We start from the raw sequence: 23,729 nt of genomic DNA on the forward strand, positions 1-23,729 counted from the left end.
GGGGGTGGTATGGTAGGGACAACACTGGTTCTTCTTTGGAGTTTGTCATGTCAACAAGGCTCCAATATGACATGCATCTGACAAACAGTGCGGTATTCACCCACGAAAGCTCATGCTCCAAACGGTTGTTAGTCTATTAAGTGCCACAGGATTTGCTTTGCTGCGTTTTACAGATCCAGTTTGTCACTAACACGTGCTACCTCCTGGCTACAAGGCTCAATGGCACTTTTATATGTTATTATGTCACTGGACCATTTGGATCTGTGTATTAAAATAATAAGCGAATAGCACATAACCAACATCATCTCAATAAGGTGGATCTATAGTTCATGAAACATTGTCATACCAGAGTTACCTCAAGCACATACTAAAGTCTACAACAGGGTGTAGGCAACCTGCTTGGCACACTGTGCCAGAAGGGGCTCCGTAGTGCGGAATTTTTCGATGGTGGCACTTCACACTGCCTGAGTCTGCTCACTGGTCATGGGGGCTCTGCATTTTTATTTAATGAGCTCTCTAACATTCTTTAAAAATCCGTATTTTACTTTACGTACAACATATAGCTTTAGTACTACTATTTATAGACTAGAGAGAATGAGACCCTGCAAATATTAATGTTATTAAAACTGGCCGTGAAACGCTTAAATTAGAGTGGAATAAATGAAGATTTGGCACACACTTCTGATAGACAGTGCCGACCCCTGGTCTACAATATAAACGATTACCTTTTTAAAATGTAAAAAGCCGCTTGTAGGCAAGGAACGTTCTGTTTGTCCCTTCAACCAGCATCCCAATGTGCGGCAAACATGATAGAACCAACAAGCTCAACTTTCATTCTGGAGTCACGTCTGTTTTTTTTTTTGTTTTTTGTTTTTGGTTTTTACCAGAACTTTTCCCTAATTAGTCTGGCCAGTGACTGAGTGTTTAATGCATTGAAGTTTACAGCAATGGACAAATGATGCTATTTACTCATACAAAACCGTCATCATTAGGTGAAAATAACCAATCCTGTGGAAGTCTTGCAGAATCATCTCTGGGCGCTGGTCTACGCTAACTTTTAACATCGATTTAAAGAGTTGTTAAATCAATTTTAATCGCTGTACCCGTCACACTACAAACGCCTTAGTATTCGATATAAAGGCTTTTAAATCGATTTTCTTGTCTTCTCCGACGAGACCAGAATTTAGCGCTACTACAATTCGATATTAACTATATCGGGACTATGGTTAGTGTGGATGGAATCGATGTTTATTGCTCCGGGCCGGGAGTCCCAGAAATGCACACTCTGGACAGCAAATCTGCAACTCAGATGCAGCGGCACGGTAAAACAGGAAAGCCCCGCGAACTTTTGAATTACATTTCCTTGTTTGCCAGCGTGGAGCTCTGATCAGCCGCGGTGGCGATTGCATCTCAAATCCAAAAAAGAAGCTCCAGCATTGACCGTACGGGATACTGGATTCTGATCGCTGCAGGTGGGGAGAAAAATGCTGTTTGTTTTTTTTTTTTCTTGCCCGTTGCTCCTAGCCGCGCTCTTCACTCACTTCTTGCCATCGTTCTTCTCCAGATCATCCCCATGCCGCCATTCTTCTTTCCACGCCCTCTTTTTTTTTCCTTTTTTTTTTTTTTTTTTTCCCTCGCTTTTTTTCTTCCTTCAGAGCCCATAAGAAACGAAATGCCAAAGCGTTTGAAAAAAAAAAATTTCTTTTTTTTTTTTTTTCCAGGATACACAGCGCTGTGTGACAAGCGTAACGGGAAGCCAGAGACTCAAATGGTAGCTCTGGATGGAGGGGTACTGTGGACTGCAGCTATCCCTACATCACACAAGCCAGGTTCTCTGAAAAGTATTTTGCCATTCTGGCGAGCTCCCAATATCTGTAGTTCAAACACAGTGTCTGGTTGTGGTTCAGGGTACATAGCTCCTTAGTTTCTTCCCCCCACTCACCACCCACGTGGAAAGAAAGGAAAAAATCATTCTTGACTTCTTTGTCAGATGTCTTCCTATGTTACTGAATGTGCTGGTAGATCGCCATGCTGCATGTCAGTGAAGAGCTGAGTATCCGTGCCTCTCCCCTCCCCTAGGTGGATTAGACCAGTACAATTGACTGCTATCCATCGTCGCCATCAGCCCGTGAGTGTCCTGGCTGCCTTAGGTGAGGCTGGCGGGGCGCCAGGTAAAATGGGAATGACGCCCAGTAGATTCCCAGTAGATGGTACAGGATGCTAGTACGTCTCCTCATAGCAACTGGCTGATGCTTCATCAGCCCCCTCCCTTTTCCTGTGTAAGAAAAGATTCTGTACTGCTGACTGTCATAGCCGCAGCATCGTTGTGCCTCCCTCTCCCCACACCGATTAACTGTCCTGCCTGGACTATCATCGCACCGGGAGGCTCTTGCCTCCCCCCTGATTTTATGTCCTAATCACTGTTTTCTTATTCCTGCATTCTTTATTACTTCAGACACAATGGGCAGGACACTGCCACGTAGCCAGAAGGTTGGGGAGAAGGGAGCAACGGGTGGAGTTGTTGCAGGGGCCACCCCCTATGAATTGACATGGAGCAAGCTGTGCTCTCTGATACACTGGTCCTCTAATTACACTTGCCCCTTATTCTAGCAGGACGACTCCATTTTTGGAACCATAAGGGAGGGATTGACTCCCTTTTTGCTTTTGCAGCGCCCCCGGACCGATCTTTGCAGCCAAGGCACCTTATGTAGCAGCGGACTCGTACAGAGGCGGAGAGATAACGTTCATTCATGCCAAGCTTTACTCGGGCAGTAGACTGGTACAGAACGACTGGTAACCATCTCTGCTATCATTGCAAAGCAGTGAATCCTGGCTGTGTTAGCGCTGCCGAGTTATCGCCTCTCTTCCGCCGGCCTCCGTTACACATAAAGGGCCGGGAAAAAAAAAATAAAAGCTGACGCTCCATGGTGTGCCGTGCTATGGTGTCTGCCAGTGCAAAATCCAGAGGAAAAACCACGAGGATTGTCAGCTGATGTTTTCTCGGATGGAAGATTGACTGACTGACATTTTTTACCGAACCACCCTCGATCAATAAATGATTCACCAGAATTCCAAGGCGGGGAGGACTCCTGCGGGAACTATGGGATAGCTACAGAAGAGCTACCCACAATGCAACGCTTCAGAAATCGACGTTAGCCTCGGACCATGGACGCACAACGCTGAATTACTGTGCCTAGCGTGGCCGCATGAAATCGAATTTATAATATCAGTTTTATAAAACCGAATTTAGCTAATTCGATATTATCCCGTAGTGTAGACGTGGCCTCTGTGAAAGAGCAACACAGGGGCCAAAGAAACTAGGAAGGAGGGAATTTTTTTAAGCCACACAACATACATTAGATGGATCGGAGTCTAAACTTACATACACCACCCCCTTTCCACAACCATCCCATCTAAATCTAGCCACCTCCTTTTCCACAACATGAGTCACTGGTTCCATTCCCCCACACCTCTACTTGTGAGGCTCTGCTGAGGACAAGAAAGTTTGGCAGCCTCTCTGCTGAGCTCCCAGGCTGCTGCATCTCAGTTTGAAACTCCCAGCACATTGGGGCTTTCCTGTCAATTGCACCCCAAGTGCAGAGCAGATCTCCCAAGCCCCAAAACAGAAAAGATTTAGATTTGCTCATGTTGATTGCTCTGTAGCTTCAGAAGTATCCTTGATGTAGCCAATCAGAATTGGATCCCCACTGTGCCATGAATATTCAGGGACAATCCCTGCCCCAGTGAGTTTACACACTAGAAAGACAAGGGACAAATTGGGAGGGAGGAAGGTGGACTGGGATACAATATAAAAGCAAAGTGTACATTGTATCCCAGTGTGACAACAGGCATGGGTAGTCTTGGTTAGGTCCAATAGCTGTTCCTTCTTACCCCAAAACAAGCAACATTCATGGAGATTAGCCCCTGTCCCTGCTGTTCCCCCTCCCCCACAGTCTCAGCTCACTGTGCCACCGGCACAATGCTCTGGGCAGTGAGCTCTTGCCGGGCCGTGCAGCTGCAGAGCCAGCCTGACCCAGTGCTCTGTGCTGCGTGGTGGCGTGGCTGGCTCCAGCCGTGCAGCATGGCTGCCTGTCCTGGTGCTCTGAGCGGTGTGGCTATAGCGCTGCCAGCCACCGGTGCTCCAGGCAGTGTGGTAAGGGACCAGGGTGGGTTGGATAGAGGGCAGAGGAGTTTGCGGCGGTGGTCAAGGGGCAGGGGTTAGGATAGGAGGTGGGGCAGTCAGGGGGTGGGGAACAGGGAGATTAAATGGGGGCAGGGGTCCCGGGGGGCAGTTAGGAAGGGGAAGGGAGTTAGATGGGGCAGCAGGAGGCAGTCAGGGTCAGGAGTTCCAGGGATGGTCAAGGGACAGGGAGAAGGGGTGGTTTGATGGGACAGGGGTGCTGGAGGCAGTCAGGAAGGAGAGGGGGTTGGATGGGCTGGCGGGGGGCAGTCAGGTGTGGGGGATCTGGAGGTAGTCAGGGGACAGGGAGGGGGATGGATGGGGCAGGAGTCAGGGGTCGAGAAGCACGGGGGGGTTGGATAGGGGGCAGGGGCCGGGCCACGCCTGGCTCTTTGGGGAGCCACAGCCTCCCCTAACCGACCCTCTATACAATTTTGGAAATCCAGTGTGGCCCTCAGGCCAAAAAGTTTGCCCAGCACTGATTTAGATCCATTAGTGCTGCAAATACACATTACAGATACACTTTTAATGTGCAGCAAGTACATACAACTGCTCCTCAGCCTGGATTGCAAATGAAGTGAAATGGGAAATTCGTAGAGTACTGGGAGTGCTGTAATCAGGGATTGCTCAGGGGCTTTGCAAGATTTGTTGTGTTCTTTGGGTATTCAAACACACAAGAAAGGGGAGGTCAATGGGAGCTGGTGGTTGGACGTGTTAGAGGAAGGGGAAAGAAAAGGCAAATGGATGGAAAGGGCAGGAGTAGGGGTGACTTTTTCTGAACATGAAACAATATTTCATTTTGGTTCAATGGGTGCACAAAGGTTTGGGATGGTTTTTATTTTGCTCAGACCATTTCTCCCATCCCTACTTTGTATTTACTTTCACATTAGGGCTGTGAAAAGTTTGAACAGATGTTCAGATGCAGGTGGAGGGAAGTTTTAGTGCTGCTCTATTTACTTCCTCTTGCAAGATCTGCTTACATTTGCCTATGTTGCAAAGAGGAAAACGTTCAAGCAGCTTAACAGCTACCTGGGGGAGACCTTAATTTACTGTTCGTCTGAAGCATTATGAATTAAGAAAGGAATGTATTGTGCCATGAAACGTCACTTAACTGGAGCTTTTATGTTTCTCAGAATTAGGTCAGCAAATGTATTGGTACGGTAGCTTAATCTCCTAGCACATTAACTATGCATATGATAGAATGAGTTCAGATTTCAGTCCGTCAGTAAAGTGACTTTTTGATTCTTGATTTTGCCACATACAAAGCACAACACAAAGACCAAGTTCTAAGTAGTTCCACTCATGTCAAAACCCCAAAATTCTGGGCCTGATTCTTCCCTGTATCTGAGCTTTGCTCAGCACAAGGAAGGGAAGAAGGGATCTTCAAAAACTGGCTACAGCTCTGGTTCTGCACCAGCCCAGCCCCAATCTCAGTGGCATGGAGCTATAAAGAATAGGGGCTTCTCTAACTGATGCCACTGGTACAAAGTCCATTGGGGACCTCACATCAGTGGTGGAGAGAAGCTCCATTCCACAATGTCCACCAAGCTCCTTAGATCAGGAGTGCAGGGGTGGCTGGTGCAGGGGCGGCCCTCTCTGGGTTTGTTTGCAGGGAGTTCCCACCATGACGGGAATCCTGTTATTCATTTTACAGCCATAATCCAAACCCTTGTGCTCCCTGAACAGTGCAATGGGGCCAAGTATAGGAGAGGATATGCTGGCTCAGGCTAAAGCTGGGATCTGCGACATTACAAGGATTATACAGTCCAAGACTCAATAGCCCCTCCTTCCTCTATTTGTGACTGGACAAGACACAGCTCAGTTTTCAGGTTCTTGTGATCCATCCATGTCCTCCAAAGCCCTCCAACAAAAAGAGGGAAAAAGAGGCCAGCTTTTTGTTGGGGAGAGGGGTTGTGTTACAATTTTAATGCAGGAAATTGCAGAAAAATCATTTTACTATTATGACCCATAGGTCTCAAGTCCCTTCCCCCCTGCCCCATAGGAGCACCCATGCCCCAACCCTTTACCTAGCAGTCTGCTGACAACAGCTCACCTGAGACCCACAAAGCCCAGCCCCACAGTGAGGCTCCTCCCTTGAGGTATGATTGACAGAGTCTCATAGTGGCTGATTGGTCCACTGGCCCTACTTAAGCTAGCAGCAGGAACAGGAAGCTGTCTGAACCATTGAGTTCCATGCTCCTCTGCACTGTGTGCCTTGTGTTACCTATTACCCACTCCTGCTTCCCTGGCTTGATTTTTCTGGCACCTGATTTGTGGTTCCGAACCTCCAGTTTGCCTCCTGCCTCTGACCCCCAGACATCCTGAACTGACCTGACTCCGGTTCCCAACTCATGGTTCTGATTTACACTCCATGTCCTGCTTCTGACCTCCAGGATTTCCTGCTGCTGCTGACTCTTGACTCCTGTCTTGCGACTGTGGATTCTGGCTCTGACTACTAGGTCTGGCCGCCCATGATCTGGCCATGACATTTAGGAATATACAGGATTAGTGAAGAACAACCACCGGGTTTTGTTTCTGCTTTGCAATTCAACAAGATCTCCACACCATAGTCCAGCGCACGAAAGAATTTTCACTTCTATATCTAAATTCTCAAAACATTGACCCTGAATAATGAGTTTAGTAATCTGAATCTAGAATTTAGCTTTAAACCACCTCTCTGACATAAGAACATATGCAGAGCAAAATCCACATAATCTAACACACAATTTATATCTCCACAGTTCACAAGTTTTGTTTAAGAGAGGTTCCACGTTGAAGTTGTAGAGATGTTGCCAGTCAGAAGTGAAGTGTCTTGGAAGAACTACCTGATATGGAAACCTTGATAGACCCTGCTTGTAATAAGCTTCAAATTAGTGCAGTGGACCTTCACTTTATTAGCTATCATAAAAACATTTAGGTACATCAAATAAAACCAAAGTGTAAATTTAAAGTCAACAATTCCCATAGGGGGTGTAGGTTGGGGAGTGAGTTTGACAAATGACTTCTTTCTGAAGCAGCACTTTCCAAAACAGCTGGTACCTTGCAAAAGAAGGAGCTATCCAAACTGTCCAGTACTTACTGCAACCAGTGCAGAAAATGTTACCAATATTCACTTCAAAGCCAGTAATGTAAAGAGATTGTATTTATTGTATCTCAACCTTCATCTCCAGTAGATAACATTTGATCATTACAAATCAATATTCCATTGCATCAAAAGTGTAAAACGGAGTGTTATGTAAGAGGATGATCACATACCGTAACGAATTGGATAGGTCAAAAGAGTCAGTAAGCCATGTCAGTTCATGCATTAGAAGCAACAATACGAATAGTGCATTACGATTTAAAGGTAATCTGAATAAAAAACAGAGCCAATAGAATTTAACCTTAAAACCAAGAGGCTTTGCTTAGTATGTTGTTCAAATCTGTTAAACAGTATGTTTTCTCTTTAAGTGAAATCATTTATCTAATTTTCCATTCAGTACCCACAGGACATATAGCATTAATCCAGGGGCAATTCATTCTTCATATAAAATATGTCTTTGTAAAAATGTTTTATTTACCTGCAATATTTATTTATTTATGGAATTCAATAAGAATACTTTGTATTGATGCAACTAAGCACGTTTCATCTGAAGATCTCAGAGCACTCTATAGCAATTGGTAAGTGTTATCACTATTGCAGAGCTGAAGAAAATGAAACAGAGAGATTAAGAATGGGGTTTTCAAAAAGCACCTAACCTTCAAAGTCAATGTAACCTGTGCTTCTGAATCATTTTGGCTCAAATTTTCAAAGGTGTTCATTCCCCAATAGGTGCAGATAAGCACCTAGAAAGATTTTCAGCCTGCACCATTAGGTGCCTAAAAAAAACATATGAAAGTGAGGTCTTTAGGCAATTCTGAAAATCTCATGTCGCGCCACTGCCCAAGGCCACAGAAAAGAGCAGTAGAGTCAGGCCTATAACCTGCATCTCCTTACTCCCCTGTCTGTGCTCTAACTAGAAGACCTAGCTCACTGTTTGTGGGCCAGATTCTGCTGTCACGAACCAGTGAATCCTCGCTTTCTTTAAATTTAGAAATAAAAATGATCCTCAAATAATAATATTAAAAAGTGCTTTGTAGATGGTAGTAATAAACAAACAGCAGAACATTCCACGTGTAACACTTTAGCAGAAGAGCACACATTTTTACCTTTCCATGCGCATTCTCACTCCCAGTATCCCTCATTTAATGTGAGCACTAATTTCAATCAGGATAGGTACTGTTATAAATCATTTAAATTCTTCAGATGTAGCTACATGCAGTATATGCATCCAGCTGAGCTCTACAGCAATCACGTGATTATTTACAAATAGTTAGAGGTTAACCTGTTTGAAGGGTTGCCATTGGTCAAAATAATGCAGGGCAGAACGAGGCTGGGAGGGAGTCATAACTCCAGGAGGCAACCTTGGATTGCGCTTCTCGTTCTGCCCTCTGAAATTCCCTGTCCTGGATTTGAAATATCAGCACACTATGATGAGCTAGCAAGTGCTTCCAGTGTATCTCACTGTGTTTCTTTTAAGCGGAACACACTCCAAAAGTCTTCAAATGAAAACAGATTTGCAGCTATTTTACCGAGACATGGGCGCAAAGCCTAATAAAATGAAACTATCCTCTTCAAAATGACAGTGATAGATATATTACCCATCAGCTGAACTCACTGCCCACATTTTGGCTATATTATGAATATCTTCAGGGCAGGAAAAAAAGTGTTGATTCTTATCTGTTCAATAAGAGCTGTTATCAGAAAACCTAAATGAAATAATCTGATGCCAGTTTCTCTCAGGGGAAGTGTAATTCGATTATCCAGTGTTCTCATTAGAAACTCTAAACCCAATTAGTTTACATAAGCATGTTTTCTGGAGAAAGTTTATGTTGTTAAAACTTGTATAATAGATCTTGCTGTTGTCTACTTAAGAGTAAACTGATGAGCTCTGGATGTTAGATACAGTGACTTAAAATGAAATGCAATAAAGGTTTCCACAGTGCATTGCATTTTTCTTAACAAATGTAACCAATTTAAGCCCGTTTTCTACTGACACTTTTTCCTTGCAGAGAGGGATTAAAAAAAAAAAAAAGAAAGAAAAAAAAAGAAAATGTATTTTTACAGACATGACAAGCCATCCAATTACCCAGAGCTTGTCAAGGCTAATGCATTCAGGAATAAGCGTGTCACACAACAGTATCATTTTGAATCCTTTTGTGCTAGACACCTGTGGAAACAGGACCACCCATGGGGGGGGGGGCAAGTGGGGCAATTTGCCCTGGGCCCCGCAAGCCCTGGCCCGGCGGCGGTCTGGGTCTTCGGCGGCATTTCGCCGGTTGGGGGTGGGGGTGTTCAGGGCCTCCCCCGCCGCCGGGTGAGTACAAGTGCCGCCGCCGCTCCCTTGCTTTGCCCCAGGCCCCCTGAATCCTCTGGGTGACCCTGTGTAGAAATTCTAAGAATCTGCCTAAATAGTAGCTATTAAGCTTTCCAGAAAGGGGAGAAAAACTTTTCCTAATCGAATCTTCATAATAACAGAGAAAAGCATGTTATTATTTGTTTACATGAACAAATTTAGCAGCGCTTGTGAAGTCTTGAACAAAATTACCCATCAACAAAATCTGATAACCAACTCAATTAGTAAGGAATAGTGAATTATGTTCAGTTGAGCAATGGCAATTTGGAGAACACTGACAGCTTAATAGAACAATCTTAGCAAAATGCAAAGGCTAAAGAACAATCAGTACAAACACTGATGAAATATAAGGCCAGTTGAATAGTGTTTATTACCAAATTTGTCAGCTGTCTTATTGTGCAGTACAGGAGCACATTTTGTTTCCAGAATTTCCTTCTCATGGAGCTACTCCAAAGAACTACAGTAGATTAGGGCTAGAGGCTGTACTGTTAATGGGAATGTAAATCTTCAGAAAAAATGTTTAGATTTCGAAGCACTTACCTGATACTGCCTTCTTTTGCTACTTTGTGGAGGAAAAGCTTGTGTTCAGTTGTTTATTTAATAAAAAGCAACTATTACACATTGTCTAATTTCCTTGGATTTCACTCACACATCAACCCTTCATCACAGAGAGCAGTTTGTGCGGTGTGAAAGACAATATTTAATCACTGTGGAAAAGTGACAGACTTACTTCCAAGAAGTCCCCTAAATTAGTCAGCGGAATGCAGAACACTGCAGTTTCTGTTTTCAGGTGGAGGTTTTGAACCTTTCCATTTTCATGGGTTCATGCCCCTGGTTTTAGTTTCAACAAACCCAAAGACTCTCAAACTGTAGCTCAACCAAAATCACTGACTTTCAAAAGACTTTGATGTAAGACCAGGAATAAAACCAAGGAGCACTGATACAGGGCTTTCCATGATACAAAACTGTGACCACTTGATAAAAGTTACCTTCACTTCATCGTAAAGACTATAAAGGTTAATTCACTAGCCTAAGGTCAAAAAGTAAGTCAGGGGAAGAGCTTGGACCAGAATCCAAACCTGAAGGTACCTAGTCTAGCATCCTAACCACCAACCCACAATACCTCTCCTGAATGCACCCTCTTCATGCACCTTAACAAACCTTTTAATAACTCCGATCCAAACTTCTAGTCTGCAACAAAGCCTAAAACCAGGCAGGTTTTGTGACTTGTAGGATTAGTGATGTGCCCTTTGTAAAGGAGACTGCCACACCTTTAGGACTGGAGGAGCACGTCATTGGAGAAGGGTTGATTTTACTGGGAAATTTGAGGGAAGGAGAAAATGGCCCATCTCAGTTCCATGTCAAACATGGAATATAATAATGGAATCAAGCAGTCTTAAAAAGACTTCTGCAAGGAACAGCAATAGGTAAGTGCTCCCCACACATTCAATTAAGTTACATCCTTATTCTGAAAACATAAGGGTTGAGTTCAATAAACCAGGAGCAATGAGTGTAAAGAATTCTTTTCTTTTTCCTCAGTCAATGCCATAAGAGCATCTTGACATTATCTCATGGCATCCCTCCCTGGGCTGAAATACAAACACTGCAAAGCGTTGCAAAGACAAAGCCATTATCATGTGCTGCACTGTGTCAAGCTGTTGTCTAAGACATTAAGCCAATTTTTCATGTGATACAGTACAGACCTATTGACCCACAGCAGGAAGATGTCAAAAGTGGGTCCTTTCACTGTCTTAACAATTCTTTTGGGGGGAAACAAAGGCGTCATGTCAATCTATAATTGAGATGATTAATATGGACAAAAGCCACACACTCATTCTAGAGAGATTCCAAAAAACAAAATAAAATGAAAGTTTTTTACATCTGTCTGCACATTTTCACATATTTATAAACTATTAAAATGGATACCTGATAAACAAGAAAACCCTAAAACTGAGTGAAACCTGTATATCAAATTATCATCAAAGTGGATAAACCTATTCTGCACAAGCTTAGGTCAATGTGATCATGATACTACCCCTCTACAAATATACCTGCCGAGACCACTGGCTATCATGCTGACCAATATTGTCTCATTGTTTCCTTGAATTCCTCCATCTGTCTTTATCCATCTGGTGTCTCTTGTTTTGTACTTCAAGTGTAAGCTTTCATCTTTTTGTTCTGTCTTTGTACAGTGCCCACCACAATGAGGTCCTGGTCTATGACTAGCTTAGGGCTCCTAGATGCTATGATAATATAAATTATGAACAATAATGAGAGCCAACTCATTTACAAAATAACTATCCTGAAATATCTGTGTCTAGTCATTCCAGGGCTTGTTGCTATTTTTCCTAATCATGTTATATTCATCACATCTTTCACTTAATCCACATTTTAAAAGGTTCATCACTATATTTTTGGTGACTTGAACTACCTCTCTTCCAGGCTTGGCTTGGCTACGTATACTCAAGTAGGAGGAAGTGGCAGATTTGCTGTATGGTAGCCACTGGAAGGGACTGGACCCACCTGACTGCTGAGTTTCAGAAAGACTTTTAGTTTCGCTAAGGTTTCCCATTTTGCTAGAAGAAAGGCTCTCAAGTCTGGGGAGACTCGTCTTAGGAGCAGTCATGTAGTCTTCCAAGTGGACAAACAAGAAGAGGCCCATATTATCAAACCCAAGATATAGAGGATCATGACTTTGGTGAGGAAGCTTTATCCTCCACTATTTTAACTCTGTATCAGGGTGGATATGGTGTCATATTATTAACTGTACTTTTGATGCCTAAAGTCACTGTAGCTGGCGTGATTTTAGAGAAGGTTCACATTCTGTTCCTGTTGTGAACAGCGGTGGTACTGGTGGTGGTGTTTTGAAGTGCTCTGACGTTACCAATAATCAGGACTGAAAAAATCCTAGGGCTAAATTCCCTTCTCCCCTTTAGCCAGCTGGCAGAAAAACTCAGCAGCAAAATGCATGAAAAGGGTGGAAGTTGGTGGGGGGCGGGGGGAATGGCCACAATTTCTTCTCTTCAGGGAGGAGGAAATGCCATGGAGCCTGTACAACCCAACCCTGGCTGGTGCTGGGCAGAAAAGAGGCATGGCTAAGAGATGTGCAGATTCAACACATCACTACATCGGCCTCTAACTGGAAGAGGTCCTCACAGAGCCTTCATCAAGAGTCTCTCACAGAAGCACTGAGAGAGAGTAGACTAGGGGTACCACTCCCTATCCTTCCACTCAGTGAATCCTCCCCTCCAGGGCAGGGGGCCATGCTGTTACACAGCGGTGTGAGTTATACCTCTTTTTGCCAACTGCAGTGAATCTGAGCCCGAACCTGGGCTTGGTTTGCCAGTAGTATGGGTGATTCCACAGTGGCATATGGGGGTGAGGGGAGCGGGGAAGGAGCGAGCAAGTGATGGTGATGGGTTGGCCTGTCTGATCTACCAAAGCATCACATTTAGCAGGAATCTGTTGTTTTTAATCCAAGGGCACATCTATGCTGCAGAGGTGTGACTGTGATACTGTAAACACACCTGAGCATTGATCAGGCTAACTTGAACAACAATAGCAGTGAAGCAGCTGCAGCACGGCCTATGCAAACTGTCATAAACAGATAGTTAAGGGTTAATGCCTCTTTTACCTGTAAAGGGTTAAGAAGTTCACCTAGCCTAGCTGACACCTCACCAAAGGACCGATAAGGGGACAAGATACTTTCAAATCTTGGTGGGGGTAAGTCTTTTGTTTGTGCTCTTTGTTTTGGGGGTTGTTCGCTCTTGGGACTAAGAGGGACCAGACGTCAATCCAGGCTCTCCAAATCTTTCTAATCCATTCTCTCATGTTTCAAACTTGTAAAGTAACAGCCAGGCAAGGCTGTTACTCTTATTTTTGTTTTCTCAACTTGTAATTCCTATTATGCTGAGAGGATTTTAACCTCTGCTTGCTGTAACTTTGACTAAGGAGAGGGGGTTCCTCTGGCTATATGAAATCTGATTACCCTGTAAGTATTTTCCATTCTGGATTTTACAGAAAAGCTTTTAAATAAAGAAAGAAGATAAAAATCTTCTTTTTAAGAACTGATTGATTTTCCTTGTTTTAGATCCAAGGGTGATTTGGATCTGGACTCACCAGAAATGTGGTGGGGAAAGTGAGGGGTGGGGGGGGATGGTTAAATTCTCCTTGTGTTAAGCTGCTTGGATTGTGTTTTCACCAGAAACTTGGTGCGAAAACGCCTCTCAAGGCTGCCCGGGAGGGGAAGGTTTTGGGGGACAGGGAAGTGTTCCAGACACTAAATTTCTGGGTGGGGCAGTGTTACCAGATCTAAGCTAGTAATTAAGCTTAGAAATGTCCATGCAGGTCCCCACATCTGTACCCTAAAGTTCAGAGTGGGGGAGGAACCTTGACACAAGCCAATTCAGAGTCCTGAGTATGCACTGGAGTGGCTAACCTGTGGCTTGACTGCTACTGTTATTTGAGCTAGCTGGATCAAAGCTAGCTCATGCTGCAGGAACACTTTTGACTGTGGCGTAGACATACCCTAAGTGATCAGGGAATCAACACTTCTGTAACAGCAAGGCAGTAACAAAGGGAGATTCTTTATACATGGGGATGGGAAGCCATCACTATGGTATTAGTTTTTTCATCTTTGGATCATCTCTGGATTTCCTTGGCCTTCCTCCAGGATAGCTAGCTAGCAAGGACTGCAGTGTAATATGCTGTGTCTCCTCCTGTCCATGACACACCCGCCTACTCTAGGAGCTAATGGATGGGTGGCATACCCTGGCTCTATGCCATCTTGCCATTTTCCTTTATAATGGGAAATCTCAGCTGTCCTCTTGGGTCAGTTTTAAGAGGTATAAAGGATATACAGCGAGAACTGAAGATCTGTTTCAGTAAGATTAACTCAGCAAGGGCTACCTGCCTGGCTCCATGGTTACGTTTCTTTGTCATTTCTCCACACAGAAAACCCTTTCTGTCCCTCATTGTTGCATGCCATCAAGAAGCAATGGTTCTAGTCAACTGCAAACACAAAGGTGCCGTACAGCAGATCTACATGATCCCACAGCACAGCCTTGCACTATGTACAGTAATCACATCTTTTTTGTAAGCTAAAAACCATTCACGCACGTTAATAGTTCCATTTTTTAGAAAGTTACTTACATCTATATATTACATCATTTTATGGAGCTAGAGCAATTGTAGCTGTGCATGCAAAATATCAATATAGCCATGGAAACGCAACTGTAGACTCAGTGAATGAGAACAATCAAGCTTATTCTGGGGATATGAAAGTTATTATATTACACAAAATACTGAGAATGGCCAGTTGTTTTATCATCTCCAATTAAAACTAAAATGATAGTGCAGAATTTGCCCTCACACTGAGACACCAGACATGCAGCTGTCCAATTTGGCTACGTGTTCCCCTCTTCTTCAAGTTCAAGCAATCCCTTCTGTTAAAAATGCTATTTCGGGCAAGAAATGAGTAAAGGGAAAATACTGTAAAAGCACAGGAGAACTAAGTGAACAAAAGGAATAAGTGCCAGTCTGGTAAATGCTATAACCCTTTACAATGTTAATAATAAATCTTTTTACCATTTTGCTGCTGCTCCTTCTCTCCAGTGACTGTGCAACCAGCACACTGCTCAAATTTGCAAAGTTTCAACTAAAATCAGAATGCAGCATTGTGCTGAAAAGTGTACCAAGAACAACGTGCATTTTACCTTATGTACCTGGCATGTTAGAAGCTGTAATGTGACAATTAATTACACACTAAAATTTGCCTTTCACTGAGATCTTTAGAATAATGTAAAGCAGAGTTTTCCACAAAAGACTCCAGCGTTTAGTGAAGGGCTGGGCAAATGCTGAGCAAACAGCCACACACACCAGCAACTTTTCTGTCACCTTCCTTTAAAAATAACTGTTTTTTAATTAACATGGTTTGCTCAAATATTCACATACATTAAGTGGGCATGTTGAGAGGTGGAAAACACCACTACACGCCAACTCACAGTCACTGGACTAGACTGGACTGCAAAGGAACATTTTCTTTGTACAGATGGCACTTAGTACAGCAAAAACTGCAGAATTCACATAACTGCCTGGCATCCTGAACTTTTATTAATAAATTCAATTAAATCTCCCAGCCCCCTAGACCACATGTGTACCAGGTTCACTGCAGTTCCTTTTAACTCTCATCTGCATTTACCACCAATATTCCCAAGTGTTTTGCAAGCTTTTTCTTTTTAATACACACACAACACTGATAAGTTTTTGAGAAGTAGCAACTTCCTCAGAATTCTAATATACATGGGAATTTTTACCAAAGGAAAGTACAAGTGACCTTTGGGGATACCTTTGCAGCCAGCACAGCAGGCCACCCTGCCAGAGAGGAAAGGCCCTAGCAAAGCAAAAAGAAAGTACCATGTTGTAGAGTAGCTCTAGGGATGCTGGTGGAGGAAGAACTTACATATTGAGGCGCTGCAATTTCTCATCCTGAATCTGACCCACTCCACCCCCAATCCCAGTTGGGAATGCATACATTGGAACTGTCCCGAGCATTACAATATAATGAACAACATTGTCAGGGATTGGGGCATGAAGAGATGCCAGGAATGCTGAGAGTTGTGAGTTGGTAGGTGAGGAATCCTCCATCTCAGGTCAGTTATAGGAGCTCCTTCCTGATTGCTAGAGGCTGGGGGGAGCAGGAGAGGGAGAGTCTTCCTCAGTCCAGATAGGAGATACCTCACTCCTTCCTTATCATTGTTTGGATGGAGAGAAAAAACCTTTAGCGTACAAGAAGTTGTAATCTAGGAGAGATCCTCCCCCCTCCCATTTCAGGGGCAAGACATCAGGGGCACACATCATGCTCACTATCCATTCCAATAGTAGCTAAGAAGGATGTTAAACAGTAACTCCTAAAGTTGGACACTTTTAAAATCAGCAGGTCTGAGTAACTTGCATCCAAGAATTTTTTAAAAAGCTGGCTGAGGTGCTCACTAGACCATTAATGCTAATTTTCAATAACTCTTGGAACACTGGAAAAAAGCTAATGCTGTGTCAATATTTTAAAAGGATAAATCAGGACAACCTAGTTAATTTGTAGGCTCATCTACCTGACACTGATCCTGGGCAAAATAATGGAGCAGCTGACATGGGACTCAAAGAATTGAAGGAGTTTAATATAATTCATGCCAATCAACATGGGTTTATGGAAAACAGATCTGGTCAAAATAAACCAATATATATTATGATATTACAAATAGATCGATAAAGATAATAGTGCTGATGTAATATATTTAAACCTCTGTAAGGCATTTGACTTGGTACCACACAATATTATGATTAAAAAAATGAGAACAGTACAAAATCAACACGGCACACGTATGGATTAAAAACAGGCTAGCTGACAGGCCTTAAAATGTACCTATAAATAGGGGAATCATCTTCAAGCAGTTGTGTATCCAGTGGGATCCTGCCAAGATCAATTCTTGGCCATGCGCTATGGAACATTTTTTAATCAATGACCTGGCAGAAAACAAAATCACTAATAAAGTTTGTAGATGACATAAAAATAGGGGGAGTGGTAAGTAATGAAGGGGACAGGTCACTGACAAAGAGCTACCTGAATCATTTGGTAAGCTGGATACAAGCAAATGTGTTTTAATACAGCTAACGATAAATCTACACATCGGGAACAAACAACATAGGCCAGACTTGCAGTACAGATGACTCTATCCTAGGAAGCAGTGACTCTGAAAAAAAAAATTTGGGGGCTCCTGGTGGATAATCAGTTTTTGACATTGTTCTGCTGCAATGATTTTCTGCAGAACAATTCACTACTCAGATAATTCCTGGATAATCCAAATAATTGAACAGCCCTATCAATGTGTCAGAATTAGAAGGGATGTAACATATAGTGTGTCACGAAAAACTACTCATTCTGCCACCTATTTCTGGATTTTCGGATACGAAAGCCCTCCAGCACACCAGAATGAAACAGCAAGTTTTCATAATATTGTGACATTCTTAGCACTTAGCTGAGGGCAGCGGGCATTGAGGGTTCCTGGCACCTCTTAAGATCAGACCTACATGATGACAAACAAGCAATGAGTAGACCAAAAACGGGTTCAAGATTCATCCCAAGCCAGCTATAATTTCGTATTCTGCTCTCATGCACCATAGCTCATACACACATGGGAAAGTTCCACGAGGATGAAAATGAACCCTTAACTGGCAATACATTAGCAGGGTCAGTGTGAGTTTATATATAAAGCCACACATAAAACAGTTGTGATTAGAAAACTTGACAGACATATACAGAAGACAGCAGATATCTCTACTGAATTATAATTCCTTTAATTGGACCAGTGCTTACTAAAATGGCAACGCTAGAGAGAATTCCTCCACCTACCATTCTACACTAAAGAATAATGCTGTGAAAACAGGCATAAATGAGTTGTAGAAATAAACAGCTTCAAGTTCACTCCCTCCCACCCACCCTCAACATCTTGGAATTGGCCATCAGGAATATTCATACAACACAAACTCAAGCAGAATATTTCTTTTGGAATGAAACATTTTCAGGATTGTGTCACAGTTTCAACGACTATGAGTGTGCCATTTAAGTTAGACGTTTCACGTGAGACATGCCCACTATGTTTTAGCAACTTTGGAAGAGCTACAAATGAGGTCTCAATTAACGAGGAAAAGCTGCTTCATTCTACTGCCTTCAGTGACTGAGAAAATCCTATGAAAGAAGAATCTAGCTGAGATTTATTTTGAAACGTTTCTGCTTTAAAATTCTTTGGAATGCAAGTGCTAGCACTTAAATTATCTTATATGCTTGTCTAACAAAACCTCACGGATACTTAATCTTGTGGTTTTTCAAACGTTACTCTTTTATGAGAGCCTCCTTGAAGCCCTTAAGAACAAATTCCTGATTCTTCAGCAGCACCTGCTTGTGTTTCTTCAGCCCCAGAAAAACTGCTAGCGTTTCTATTTTATGTATCTTCTAAACAATAAGCCAATTTTTTTTTAGCTATTTTTAAAGGATGGCAAAAGTTACAAATGTTTACTAGTTTCAGAAGCCTTTTGTTTTCCTGTATTTTTCAAACAGCTTTGTTCTCCGTATGGGGTTCAGCAAGCCCATAGCACACCCTAGTAAACACAGCAGGTACAGTTTTCAGAAATGCCCAAGCCCCACTAAAATTTTACCCAGTATAACTATGCTGTGATTTAAAAAAAAAATTAAACAGCAGTTACAGACATTTAAAAGCACATACCAAATAGGCCTAATGACTGTGTCAAAGATTTTTAACCATAATCTGAATCTGGTTTGGGGTGCCAACCCTAAAGGATCGTCCTGAGTCTCCAGGAATTAAAGATGTCATGTGATTAAACCTCCAAGAATACGTCCAATTAAAACTGGCAACCCTATAATTCCATGCATATTAAAGTGAACTTCTCCATAGGCTGGAATAGTGACAGCTGCTCCTGTTGCATCCCCTATCCAAATCCACATAAATTTAGGTCCAATGAGCGCTCCCTTCTATGCCAGACTAACAGAGTAGACAAAAAAAAAAGGGGCTGTGCAATCTGCATGCATTCCCAATCCCCTCTGTTCACCACTACCATGAAACCTTGACAGCAGGAAGGGTCATTTACCTGTAATGAAAACACTTTCCCGGTACACACTATGGTGTACGCTGTGATTACTTATGAAATATAACAAAACAGATCCAGATGATGCCAGATGCATTGCTCTAAATAGTAACTATGATGCAAATTCGCTCCCCTGTGCCAAGCAGAAGTATATGGACTGGACACAGTCGGGGTGGAAAGATGTCCCATGGCTGTCAGAGGAGCAGAATCCTATGCCTCAGAACACTGGTGACACTACTGCAGCTATAGAACCACCAGGCTCAACATACGCACATGTAGCAAGTTTGCTCATTATCTGCACTGTCACAGATCCACAGGAACCTTTTCTATTCTTCTGTCCCACCCCTGCCCCATTTTTAAAGCTCTTTCTGGTGGAAGACAAGGAGTTCTGTGAAGCACAGGTGAGTGGTGTGTGTAGAGTGTCTGTGCACTGCATGTGTTCCCCATTTCCTGGACCTCACCCTCTAAGGAGTGAGACTGCTCTGGTTCTGCAATATACCTAAAGTGGCGGACAGGATTTGTTCCTTGAAGCACACTCCAAAGGGTGAGCTGAGTAAACTCAGAGGGTATCTATCAACATGAATCCAGATCTAAAGATACTTTGAACCTTTAGTATTTCAAAGATGCATGTTTTCATTTCCAGTTAATACCAGGGCAATCTTAACAACAACAAGAAGTTTCAATAACTTCAGGAACTGAAATCAACAAGACACATTGTGAATATGTACTACTAAATCTTAAACTTCCAGAGCAAACAACTACTGTGTAAAGCCTGGAACTCCATCCTTTACTCATCCCACTGAGACTAGATGTTGTTGGGGATTCCTGACATTGGGTCATTTTATGGCATTGCCGCTGGGCCAGATTAAAGGCAACGTTTCAGTCCAAACAACAAGCTTCCTGGCTTTTCTGGGTGTAAGTCAGATTCTTATCATCTCAATGTCATTTTGTGGTTGAAAAATATTCAGTAACTCACAGCAGTGTCAAGCTGAAATCCTACAGAACAAGGACTTTTGCTTTAAATGATTAAACGTTTTTGTGGAAGTGAATCTCACGAAAAATGAAGTTCAGCACAAAGTCAAAAGGAGAGTTGAGACCACAGAAATGAAAGGAACTCTGCAACTATATGTTCATATTTTCCAAATATAGGATTTCACCATCAGCTACAGTCTTAACAAGAGCAGCTTCTCCTCTGTGCTCCCTTTGGGAAAAAACATTGCACTCAGTGATTTGAGCTGCAGTTTCTAATTATATTTTCATACTGTAATGCTGACTGAAATGCAGATTTGATGACAGAACAATTCGATCCATGTAAAATAATCACAAAATTACTGTTTCTCAAACCTCAACTCTTACTCCCTGCTATTTAAGAAGATAAATTTAACAGCGTAAGAGTGGAGCCAAAACACACTATTTTTAACTGTTATCTGACTATGGTTGTCTGCACAGATTTCAGCTTGTTGTAAATGGTTCCTTTTGAAATGTAAATACCAAAAACATTCCAGAGTTTGGCTTTTGTACTTGAACTTGGTACAAATCATAGAGTAATCATTTACTTTGCCTTCCCAATATCATATGCATGGCATCTGGGTTTAGTTAAAAAAGCAACTGTTGATTAAAAGGCTAAATCTCCACTGTTACTCAGTTGTCACTTTAACTGTTTGTTGCTAATGTGGGTGAAAGACATTATCACAATTTAGTTACTTTTAACAGGATTGAAACTAACTTCTGCAAAAAATGTGATTTAAGGGCCTGGTGCTCCACTGGTTTTCCTATGGCGTGATTCCACTGACTACAATGCAGTTACATTGGTTTTATGGTGCTGAAACAGAGTGGAACATTGGGCCCTTAAAATGCCAGCAGAATTGGCACTCTTGAAAGGTTTTCAAATCCATGTAAAATTCAGAGTACTGCAAGTAGGAAGCTTTCATTAAAAAGGTGGCTTAGATTGTATTGGCAAGAATTGGCTTTTAACTTTCTAGCCTATATTTGGATTGTCATTGTCCATCAACTCACACAGATCAAGGTACAATACACTAAAACAATAAAGTTATTTCTAGAGTAAATGTATCAACAATTTGAGCACGGTTTTTAATTTTACTAGTTGAATCTAGTTTTGCAATGAGCTTTATATTCCATTTTTAGCCAAGAGCTCCCTTAAGGTGAAGTACTCTGATTCTACGGTAATTACCAATCAGTTCACTCTTCTTTATGGATAAAGAGACAAGACTGTACAAAGGGATAGTCTCCTGATGTGTGCAAGGGACTGGCATGTGTAACTCTTATTAAGACTAATGGGAGTTACACGTGTCAATCCCCATACAACTGGATGAGGATGTAATGTCACCTAAGGAGGGGGTAAGCAATTTAGTGTAAGAAAGATTTGTGGGTTTCAAGTATGAGTAAGTTTACATTTCAAAGTCTCTGTCTCCACAAATATCGCATGGGACAGAATATGGAGAAGCGATCTAAATTGTGGGTTCTCAACCACCCTCCTATACAGGAAGGGGAAACCTGATTTTTTTTTCCCCCCAGTTGGTGTGGTAACATGGAGTCATCCTAGGGAAAAGGTTGAGAAATCAAATTCTAAATTATCTTCTGAATATCACAAACACAGAAGAAGATAAATCAAGTGTTAGTCAGAAAAATGCTTCATAACATACAGGATTAATAGGCTTAATATATGCTGTCCCTGGGAGCTGTGCATGGCATTAGGGACCTTTATCACTAGCCACCTTCCTCGTTTCACATTAAGCAAGGATTTGTGCATTTGCCACAGTTTCTGCATACGGAACTCAAGGTCAGCCTATCAAACACCCAACTTCTACACTGTTGGATTCTTAATAGTAGATAAAAAACAAGACATTCTTCTGATACTCATATAGGGCCCAATGCTGAGAGAGACTGAGTGTCGTTATATCCCACTGAAGTCGATGAGAAACAATAGCTCTCATCACCTTGCAGAGTTGGACAACACTTGGTTCACTCAGTTTAATCAATACTCTTGTACTTCACACCTTCTGCAATAATATTGCTAGAACCATTTTGGTCAAATGGGGAACTGTTTGTCTTCCTTCTACAGATCAATCTAATCCTTTTATTAAGATTTGGTTATTATTGCTAAAGCAAAACATATCTTTAAAAGACGGAACTGACGGATCTCTTTTAAAATTATTTTTAATTAATGGCACATGGGCAACCACTAAATGAATTATTTTTCACCCAGCAGGCCTTTCTAAGGATATTAAGCACAATATAATCTATGGGAAATTTTATTCATGCTGTAAATTAATGTGATTGTGCATCAGCATTCATTGTATGGCACTAGTGAAACAATAAACAAAGCTTGGTAGCTAATGGTTTACATACATGGGATAGATCCTGAAAATGTGAATACAAATAATTTGTTGTCCTACTCAGTACAAGTAAGTAATTGACTGGTGTACATAATTGCTTTCAGATTCTGGCCTGGTCACTATAAACGAGTGAACATATGTACCTTTAAACATTCAGGGCTAGATTCTGCCACTACTTGTTGTGTAGTACCTTACTCAATAAGTACGCTTCCTTGATTTCAGTGAGCCAGATTTTTGTAATCTCTCTTCATACATTGATATATGCTGAGCAGTTACACATAGGAGTAGTCCAAATGGCTGACCTGTGTACGGGCTTCACAGTCTAATACAACAGGACAACAGGCAGAGTAACTATGCAATGTGAATAAGAGTGGTTAGAAAGTCTTGTTCACTTGAAGGAGGAACAAACTTTCATGTAAGACTTTAAATGATCGTGAAAAATCGTGAAGTTAATAAGACTATATTAACCATATAGTATTTCAGAGTAGTTGCAACATTATAGATCTTAATTAAATTTGCCTAAATAAAAAAGTAGAGTGTACATAACATCTGATGCATTACCATTAGGTGATTTTTTTAAATGAAGTTTAAAAATATAGAATTTTTTTGACAGAAGATTTAAACTCCAAAGTATAGATTTAATACCAAGTACAACTGTTTTAAGATTTTAGATGCATTTATTTCTGGTGTTCTGTTTAAGCACATTTATTCTAGACTAGTCTTTTCAGAGATGCTTTCAGTCTTACTATTGGTTCACTTTTAAAAACAATTATTAATGCCACCATACTTTGATATGTATCTGTTTCTATATAGTTATCTTTCTTACTGCACTGCATTTTAAATTGCTGCACAGCTCCTTGAGTGCTTCAGCAGAGGGACAGGTTTAAAACAGATTATCAATGTTTAAAGGTTTTATTGTTAGCTAGGGAACAGGGAACGGTGGCACACAGACATGCTAGAATTATCAAATATATTATTTTTTTCCAGGAAAGAACACACACTGCTTCATCTGTGATCTATTCTTAGAGTTAATAATATATATATACCCACACACTAATGTAGCCAAAGATTTACAACTTTAAGAAGTGATGATTTCTGCTCTTG

At 41.8% G+C, this 23,729-nt stretch overlaps 1 protein-coding gene across 2 annotated transcripts in view; it reads right to left on the minus strand.

Moving 5' to 3' along the window:
- Positions 1-23,729, minus strand: part of NCALD (neurocalcin delta) — a 151,983-nt gene that overhangs the window by 69,801 nt on the left and 58,453 nt on the right. The gene's annotated exons all lie outside the window — the stretch shown is intronic.

This window comes from Chelonoidis abingdonii, chromosome 2, assembly GCF_003597395.2.
Source record: "Chelonoidis abingdonii isolate Lonesome George chromosome 2, CheloAbing_2.0, whole genome shotgun sequence".
In the NCBI taxonomy this organism is placed as follows: domain Eukaryota; kingdom Metazoa; phylum Chordata; order Testudines; family Testudinidae; genus Chelonoidis; species Chelonoidis abingdonii.